This window comes from Mobula hypostoma, chromosome 11 (genome assembly GCF_963921235.1).
Source record: "Mobula hypostoma chromosome 11, sMobHyp1.1, whole genome shotgun sequence".
In the NCBI taxonomy this organism is placed as follows: Eukaryota; Metazoa; Chordata; class Chondrichthyes; order Myliobatiformes; family Myliobatidae; genus Mobula; species Mobula hypostoma.
This window is the reverse complement of record NC_086107.1, coordinates 46,176,854-46,186,960: the sequence shown is the minus strand read 5'-3', so window position 1 is coordinate 46,186,960 and position 10,107 is coordinate 46,176,854. Positions and strand designations below refer to the sequence as shown.

The 10,107-nt window shown below is 44.8% G+C and overlaps 1 protein-coding gene across 2 annotated transcripts in view; it reads left to right on the top strand.

Moving 5' to 3' along the window:
• The first annotated feature begins 401 nt into the window (after window positions 1-401).
• LOC134353695 (uncharacterized) overlaps window positions 402-10,107 on the top strand; it is a 65,818-nt gene continuing 56,112 nt past the window's right edge. Inside the window, exon 1 of one of the 2 annotated variants that reach the window (XM_063061948.1) lies at window positions 402-467. The gene's annotated coding sequence lies outside the window, so the exon portion shown is untranslated. Of the gene's footprint in view, window positions 468-1,067; window positions 1,191-10,107 lie in introns of those variants that run through there. The other variant, XM_063061952.1, reaches the window with a different exon arrangement.

Here is a 10,107-nt window from a genome sequence, read left to right as displayed (position 1 = left end):
TCCCTTCCCTCTCTCTATCTCACTGTCTCTATCTCCGGAGACTCTCACAGCTACTTAGACTTCACTTCGTCCCACCCTACTCCTTGTAAAAATGTCATCCCCTTTTCTCAATTCCTCTGTTAAAATTAACATTGGGTTTATGTACCTCAAGGATGAGATTGAAGAATATTTGCATCTATTTAATTTACTAATTATGTTTACTTACACTTCTTAAGTATGCCAGATTATAATTCTAAATAAAATTCTTCAGGATTACGTAAAAGATCAATAATACTTACATCAAGCTGAAAGATGATTCTCAAAAACCACTCAACAAGGGCAGTTAAGAATGTGTTAAATTCAGTCTGTGAGAGAGGTGGAGCCAGTGAAGTTATAAATTCATTACGAGTTAAGGACTTGTTCATTTCAGTCCAACAGTTTAGCAGCAGAGAGGAAGAGCCAAAGTGGTTTAAAAGTTCATTGACACGGTAAAGTGTTTACTTTTCCTTACATCCACTAAATTGGTAAACTAAATTGTTTTATTATTGTCACATGTAAATAGATACAGTGAAAAAACTGTCTTGCAAATCATCAGTACAAATCAGTTCGTTGTGGTAGTTAAATTTGATCTGGAACAACCCTCTTCCATCGATCCGATTAACTAGAGAGTTGAAATCTGCTATCTCGGATGTAGAGTGTGCTCGTACTTTGCGATGAGGGAATGTGTTAATCGTTTGCAAGTGTGAGAAGACATTATGTTTGAAGACATTGCTTGGCAAAAAGATAATATTTGTGTTTCCTTATGAAAGTAGAGGTATCGGAGGTGTCATATTGGGTGTTAGATAGAGAGATAGATAGACATACTTTATTGATCCCGAGGGAAATTGGGTTTCGTTACAGCTGCACCAACCAAGAATAGAGCATAAATATAGCAATACAAAAACCACAAACAATCAAACAACAATATGCAAACTATGCCTGATGGAAATAAGTCCAAGACCAGCCTATTGGCTCAGGGTGTCTGACCCTCCATGCAAGGAGCTGCAAAGTTCGATCTCCACAGGCAGCAACGCCCAGTGTCGTATCTCGGTGGAATATAGCCGGAGTCCAACAGCAAAAAGTTCAATATCCGGGCTACAAACACGTTCCTCGATCGTAATATGACCAGGACTGCAACCCCAAATCCCCCACCACGGTCGACCTCCAAGGGTGTATGTAATACTTTGTTTAGCGATTTTGTCTAATCTGTAAACCAAGTTGGGTATATGCAGAAAATGTGGCATTAAAATATGTACTCATATTATATTATATTATCATGTTTATTCTATTACAACTTTAAGCAAGTCTACGGGGAGTTTGGCCTCATCAAGTAGGGCATCAGTAGAGTAGCTCCTCAGCAGCTAGCCAGCTAGTTTAAATAACGTTAGCTATGCTAATGAACGAATGACACCTGTTAAACTCACCTCAACATGTCTTTTACATTTTAACCCACCATGGGCAATAGAAAAGTCACTGTTGCGAACAGTGCAGCGAGCAACACTGTCACTATTTTTGAGGTCGACTGTAAAGCTCGCCCACAGAGAAAACTGACAGGTCTACTTAGCAGGGGTCCGCAATCGTTTTTGCACCGCAGACCGGTTTAATATTAACTATATTCTTGCGGACCGGCCGACTGGGGGCGGGGGTGTTAATCACAACCGGAATATGGGTGATAAGTCAATCGCATCATAACATTTTAAGTAACGTTTGGATATTAAACACACAGCACATATTTTCCCCGTATGAACGTATAAAGTCCTTGCAACACACCAATATCGCTGAATTAGTGGGACCCCTGGGCTTGTTTTCCTGCAACAAGACTGTCCCATTGAGGGTTGATGCGAGACCGCGATACTCGAAGGGGGTTCCTTATGTCCAGTCTATTCCGCAATTTGGTTTGCGTTGCATTCATTGCAGAAAACTCAGCTTCACAGAGATATGTTGGACATGGAAGCAATGTTTTCAGTGCTTCCGTGGCTATCTCAGGATATTCAGCCTTGTCTTTGATCCAGAATGCCGGCAGAAATGTTATGTCAAACATACTTTTCAGCCCACCATCATTTGCAAGCTCGAGGAATTTATCTTTGCACGTCTCGGGTCACTGATGACTTCGTGTGCGTTAAAGTTCAACAGTGCGTGATGGGGATGAGGAAATGTGCAGCTGACTCATATCGTTTCATATCGCCAAATCATATCGTCTTCTTGTGCCCGGTGGTTGGGGACTACTCTTAGCACGAAGAGAGACCAATCAGGATGCTCGCTGTCGCTGTCCCTGTCCCTCTCCCTCTCCCTCTCAAAAAAATCTTTCCGGGATATTGTATATAATTTCTGGGGGTCAGGGAGCCGCTATCAATATGCGGGAGACTCCCAGAACTTCCGGGAGAGGTGGGATGTCTGTCCATGGAAAAATTTTGGTCGGGCATGTCCTTGTGCAGCCAGGTTTCAGTAAAACACATAACACTGCTCTCCCGAAATGTTCTCTGACTCCCAGCTAGCGCCGTCAACTCGTCCATTTTATTACCCACCGAACTCCTCTTCTTCATAAGTCTCTGTTGTCTCGACCTGGTCATCTTTCCTCGCCTTTGTGATCCCCCTCTGCATCCTCTGTGTGTTTTCCTCCAGATTTCAGCAGGCGTGTCTGCTGCTCTGTTCGCTAAACCGGCCAGCATAAGCACAATCAGCTGGTCCCTGGAATAAACAATGCGACCATACTGCTGCCCCACTAATGAGACATGTCCGAATGTAACTATTTCCAGCGCTAAAAACCCAAATAAAACTCTCTCCACCTGCATGTTCGAGAGGGTGCAGCTTCAACGTGTTACCGTAAAAAAAAATGCAACAAATAACGTAAGTTAAAAAAGTAAGAAAACTAGTCGGAATGGCTGTAACAGGCTGCGTGCACGACCAGTGTTCTGGTAGAGGTTTCAGCAGAGCAGGTTAAATCTCATTGGGAGGTAAAGAGATTGCAAGTAGTTAGAAATGAGGAAAGGTTGGATAGTTTATCTGTATTGATTTATTTTGATGAGGTCAACCTCCCTGAATTTAGAGTATGTTAGTTATAACGTATGAACCTGTCGTTGTAATGTGAGAGCTTATAGTCCATCACCACTTAGACGTTTTAAGTGTCAGAGGCTTGGGCATGTTGTGGCAGTATGTTGTAGGAAACAAAGGTGTATTAAGTGTCGGGGATAGAAACCTAAATGTAAGACTGTGGAGAAGGTGTAAAGTGAGACTGTTCTAATTGTGGAAGAGAACATAGTGCAGCATATAGAGAATGTGAAGTGTTTAACAGCCGCAGTTCAACAGGTTAAAGTACATTTGGGTGGGTCTTATGCAGCGATCTTGCAAAAAATTAAACAAAATGTTGATCAAGTATTACTGTTTAACAACCTGACGGTGAAGTCAGTGGATATATGTCAGCATCACCGTTCTCTTACTGAAGATAATTTACTTGGTGATTAAACTGATCAGCGGGAGTATTCAAGGACATTTTCAACCTCTCACTGCTATAGGCAGAAGTTCCCACTTTCTTCAAAAAGGCAACAATTATACCAGTGCCTAAGAAGAATGAGATGAGCTGTCTTAATGACTATCGCCCGGTAGCACTCACATCGACAGTGCTGAAATGCTTTGAGAGGTTGATCATGACTAGACTGAACTCTTGTCTCAGCAAGGACCTGAACCCACTGCAATTTGCCTATTGCCACAATAGGATTGCAGATGCAATCTCAATGGCTCTCCACGCGACTTTAGACCACCTCGACAACACAAACACCTACGTCAGAATGCTGTTCATCGACTATAGCTCACTCCCACAATCCTGATTGAGAAGTTGCAGAACCTGGGCCTCTGTACTTCCCTCTGCAATTGGATCATCGACTTCCTAACCAAAAGACCACAATCTGTGCGGATTGGTGATGACATATCCTCCTCGCTGACGATCGACACTGGTGCACCTCAGGGGTGTGTGCTTATCCCACAGCTCTACTCTCTATATACCTATGACTGTGTGGCTAGGCATAGTTCAAATACCATCTATAAATTTGCTGACGATACAACCATTGTTGGTAGAATCTCAGGTGGTGATGAGAGGGCATACTGGAGTGAGATATGCCAACTAGTGGAGTGGTGCTGCAGCAACAACCTGGCACTCAACGTCAGTAAAATGAAAGAGCTGATTGTGGATTTCAGGAAGGGTAAGACGAAGGAACACATACCAATCCTCATAGAGGGATCAGAAGTGGAGAGAGTGAGCAGCTTCAAGTTCCTGTGTGTCAAGATCTCTGAGGATCTAACCTGCTCCCGACATATCTGATGTGGTTATAAAGGAGGCAAGACAGCGGCTATACTTCATTAGGAGTTTAAAGAGAATTGGCATGTCAACAAATACACTCAAAAACCTCAGAAGTTGTACGGTGGAGAGCATTCTGACAGGCTGCATCACTGTCTGGTATGGAGGGGCTACTGCACAAGATGTAAAGAAGCTGCAGAAGGTTGTAAATCTAGTCAGCTCCATCTTGGGTACTAGCCTACAAAGTACCCAGGACATCTTCAGGGAGAGGAGACTCGGAACGGCAGCGTCCATTATTAAGGACCTCCAGCACCCAGAGCATGCCCTTTTCTCACTGTTACCATCAGGTAGGAGGTACAGAAGCCTGAAGGCACACATTCAGCGATTCAGGAACAGCTTCTTCCCCTCTGCCATCTGATTACTAAATGGACATTGAATCTTTGGACACTACCTCACTTTTTTAATATACTGTACAGTATTTCTGTTTTTGCATGTTTTTAAATCTGTTAAATATACATAATTGATTTACTTGTTTATTTTTATTTTTTAATTTTATTTCTCTCTCTGCTAGATTATGTGTTGCTTAGAACTGCTGCTGCTAAGTTAACAAATTTCATGTTACATGTCGATGATAATAAACCTGATTCTGATTCAGATTCTGAAATGAAGTTTGTGATGTTTATAACGGATGTGGTAAATTATACTGCTTAGACATTTAGTAGTATTGAGAAAATTAAAATTATTGTGAAAGCTGCTGAAAATATCTTGATATAAAGGACTAGATAGAACATAGACCATAGAAAACCTACAGCACAATTCAGGCCCTTCGGCCCACAAAGCTGTGCCGAACATGTCGTTACCTTAGAAATTACCTAGGGTTACCCATAGCCCTCTATTTTTCTGAGCTCTATGTACCTGTCCAGGAACGTCTTAAAAGACCCTATCATATTCGTCTTCACCACCGTCACCGGCAGCCCATTCCACACACTCACCACTCTGCATAAAAAACTTAGCCCTGACATCTCCTCTGTACCTACTTCCAAGCACCTTAAAACTGTACCCTCTCATGCTAGTTATTTCAGCCCTAGGAAAAAGCCTCTGACTATCCACACAATCAATGCCTCTCATCATCTTATAGAACTCTGTCAGGTCACCTCTCATCCTCCGTCACTCCAAGGAAAAAAGGCCGAATTCACTCAACCTATTCTCATAAGGCATGCTCCCCAATCCAGGCAACATGCTTGTAAATCTGCTCTGCATCCTTTCTATGGTTTCCACATCCTTCCTGTAGTGAGGCGACCAGAAATGAGCACAGTACTCCAAGTGGGGTCTGATCAGGGTCCTATATAGCTGCAACACTATCTCTCGGCTCCTAAACTCAATCCCACGATTGATGAAGGCCAATGCACTGTGTGCTTTCTTAACCACAGAGTCGACCTGCGCAGCAGCTTTGTGTGTTTTCTATGGACTCGGACCCCAAGATCCCTTGATCCTCCACACTTCCAAGAGTCTTACCATTAATACTATATTCTGTCATCACATTTGACCTACCAAAATGAACCACCCCACACTAATCTGGGTTGAACTCCATCTGCCACTTCTCAGCCCAGTTTTGCATCCTATCAATGTCCTGCTGTAACCTCTGACAGCCCTTCACACTATCCACAACACCCCCAACCACTCTGTCAACAACAAATTTACTAACTCATCCCTTCACTTCCTCATCCAGATCATTTATAAAAATCACGAAGAGTAGGGGTCCCAGAAAAGATCCCTGAGGCACACCACTGGTTACCAACCTCCATGCAGAATATGACCCATCTACAACCACTCTTTGCCTTCTGTGGACAAGCCAGTTCTGGATCCACAAAGCAATGTCCCCTTGGATCCCATGCCTCCTTTGTCACAATAGCGGGGGCATTGGGAGCAAGGGTGGACCCAAATGCAAGACACATCTTGTGATGTTACTTAAATTTAGTTTATTGTTCGAAACCAGGAAAGCAAGGCAGGAGTAGGAATAGCAAACTGGACGAGGACTGAGGACTACGAATAGGCTGGGACCAAGGGTCTGGACTAGGACTCGGAGTCGGCTCCCAGAACTAGAGGAGACATGAAGAGGCTAGGGTATGGACTCTGAGCCAGAGACTGGGCAAGGACCCAGTACCTGGGTCTTGCCTCGGGCTCAGACCCCAGAACCAGGCGTGGACATGACATGGGCTAGGGAGAAGAGGAACATGGAAAACAGAGCCTCGGTCTCGGGAGAGCAGGTACATGGAACCATGGACACATACACAGAACACAGAGTCAGGACCCCTCCTTGGGTACAGGACATAGGGCCTGGACTCACACACAGACCAGAGAGCCGGGACCCCTCCTTGGGTACAGGACATAGGGCCGGGACTCATGACCCTCCACGGGGTGACGGCAAGATGGCCTGACTTACCCCACGGAGGCGAGGACAAGACAAGACAGAACATGACCCCCTGCGGGGCAACGGCAAGACGGCCTGACTTGCCCCACGGAGGTGAGGACAAGACAAGACAAGACGTGACTCATGACACTCCGCGGGGCAATGGCAAGACGGCCTGACTAACCCCACGGAGGCGAGGACAAGACAAGACAAAACATGACCCCCCGCGGGGCAACGGCAAGACGGCCTGACTTACCCCACGGAGGCAAGGACAAGACACGACATGACTCCCCACGGGGCAATGGCAAGACGGCCTGACTCACCCCACGGAGGCGAGGACAAGACAAGACAAGACGTGACTCATGACACTCCGCGGGGCAACGGCAAGATGGCCTGACTAACCCCACGGAGGTGAGGACAAGACAAGACAAGACAAGACCAACACGAATGAACACCAGACAGTACCTACCTAGCTCCAGTGATGGTACTAGACCGAAGTGCAGGTGGGGGCTGCAGACGAGGGCTAGAGGCTAGAGGGGCAGAGAAGGGATTCAGACAAGGGGGTAGGACAGGAATCACAGACCGCCAGGGCCAGGAATTGACTCAGAACTGGAAAGCCACCAGGACCAGGACTTGACTTGGTGCTTGAATGCCGCCAGGGCCAGGACTTGACTTGGTGCTAGAATGCCGCAAGAGCCAGGACTTGACTTGGAACCTCCGGGTAGTGGCGAGCTCTCGACTCGGCCCAGGAACATTAGACAGCAGTTCTTGATTCCCTCCCGCGGGTTAACTGATGGACCCACCTCGGTGAGGGAACTTCGTAGGCTCGCTTTGGCGAGGTAATTTGACCAGGTTACTCCGGTGAGGAAAGGCGAATTACCGGCACTCACTTCGGGCGGAGACTAGGCTTGCTCCGGCCAGATGACATTGGCATGCCGTACCTTGATGACTTTGCAAATGCTCCCGTGCCGAACAGCTGAAAGCCGAAGACTATAAACTACCGGTTCAGCAGAGCATTAATTGCCTCTAATTACCAAAGTCGAGGGACACGGGAAAACAGGGAATCAATGGTCCAGATCGTAACATAAACAAGGTAAATTTAAAGGGACCCCGATCTCAACCATGACTTCCTTACTTTCTCACTAAGCCTTGCATGGGGCACCTTGTTGAAATCCATATACACTACATCTACTGCTCTACCTTCATCAATGTGTTTAGTCACATCCTCAAAAAATTCAATGAGGCTCGTAGGGCACAACCTGCTTTCACAAAGCTATGCTGACTGTTCATAATCATATTATGCCTCTCTAAATGTTCATAAATCCTGCCTCTCAAGACATTCATCAGCTTACCAACCACTGAAGTAAGACTCACTGGTCTATGATTTCCTGGGCTATCTCTACTCCCTTTCTTGAATAATGGAACAACATCTGCAACCCTCCAATCCTCCGGAACCTCTCCCATCCCCATTGATGATGCAAAGATCATCACCAGAGGCTCAGCAATCCCCTCCCATGCCTCCCATAGTAGCCTGGTGTACATCTCGTCCAATCCCAGTGAGTTACCCAACTTGATGCTTTCCAAAAGCTCCAGCACATCCTCTTTCTTAATATCTACATGCTCAAGCTTTTCAGTGCACTGTAAGTCATCCCTACAATCACCTAGATCCTTTTCCATAGTGAATACTGACACAAAGTACTCATTAAGTACCTGTGCTATCTCCTCCAGTTCCATGCACACTTTTCCACTGTCACACTTGATTGGTCCTATTCTCTCACATCTTATCCTCTTGCTCCTCACATATTTGTAGAAGGCATTGGGGTTTTCCTTAATCCTGTCCACCAAGGCCTTCTCATGGCCCCTTCTGGCTCTCCTAATTTCTTTCTTAAGCTCCTTCCTGCTAGCTTTATAATTTTCTCAGTCTCTATCATTACCTTGTTTTTTGAACCTTTCATAAGCTCTTCTTTTCTTCTTGACTAGCCTTTGTACTCCATGGTTCCTGTACCCTACCATCCTTTCCCTGGCTCATTGGAATGTACCTATGCAGAACTCCACGCAAATATCCCCTGAACATTTGCCACATTTCTTCAGTACATAACCCTGAGAATTTAAGCTTCCGAGTTCCTGCCTGATGGCCTCACATTTCCCCTTACTCTAATTAAACGCTTTCCTAACTTGTCTGTTCTTATCCATCTCCAATACTATGGTAAAGGAGATAGTGTCGTGGTTTCTCGTTTCTCACAAATGACAAGGAGACGCAGAAAACTCGTCAAGACGTTTTAAACTTTAATTTGCAAATCAAAGCTGAGACAATCAGAAAGCTAATAGCTGACTGCCCATCGAGGCTTGTATACAGCATTTTTATAGCAATTTCCTATCTTAGCTACATTATCATATCCAGTCGGCCTGTGATTACGTATCATCAATATATCCGCTCTCGACTTTCTACTATTGTTTTACTCCCCAACTTAATTATGTCCTAGTTTACATTTTAGACCATATGTCCTCTCATCCCTAACCACAGTTAATTCTTAATTAGCCTTGTGTTGACATACCGCCACATATTTCATCACCTTACTCGCCACCGTTATCTTTCTACTTGGTTTCATTCTAGTTCTCTTCATGAATTAATAGTGAACGGGTCAAAAGTCATGGCTACATAGTGAATACCTATTGAGCTAGCGGTGGTTACATAGTAAATATAGAAAATACAATGTGTACATTTGAGTAAATACTGTAATACATAGAGATTTCAATGCATTTTCCAATATAATCTGCCCTTTGAGATCCACAGGGTCTCATACAGAGAGAGAGAGGACTGAGAGTCTATGCACAAAAGCTCAAATAAAGCCCCGCATTTACTCCCAAATTTGGGTTAAACTATAGTTTCCTGCGCTTAGGGCTCAAAGTGTTCTCTCCCTACCTCCCTGGGCCGCTGAGCCAAAAACCCATCCCTTCGTATCTGAGACAGGGAAAAAGACTCAGGAGCCTTCACAGTCTAATCCCCACATATTTCATCTCTCTCCTGTTCGCCTTGCGTGTCTCATAGACTGTACGAATACATCATCGGTGCTTCTTTCTCCGTAGGGCTCGACTCAATAATTTCCAGGAGCATCGGAAACCGTTTCATTCCAGCACGCACTCAAGCGATTTGAGGCATGGAAGAAAACAGCACAGAATGACCGCACAGCTTAGTAATACAATACCGATGGTTACTGCAATCTTGGTCAGCCAAGTTTACTATTTAACCAGTCAAAGAACTGGTGTCCAAACCCTGCATTTTGTTTAACTTCCTTTCTTAGATTTTTCAGTTTATTCATTGCTCTGGTAAACGATCCCTCCGGACTAGTGTTATTCGGTATAAAAGTACAGCACTGTTCCCCAAACA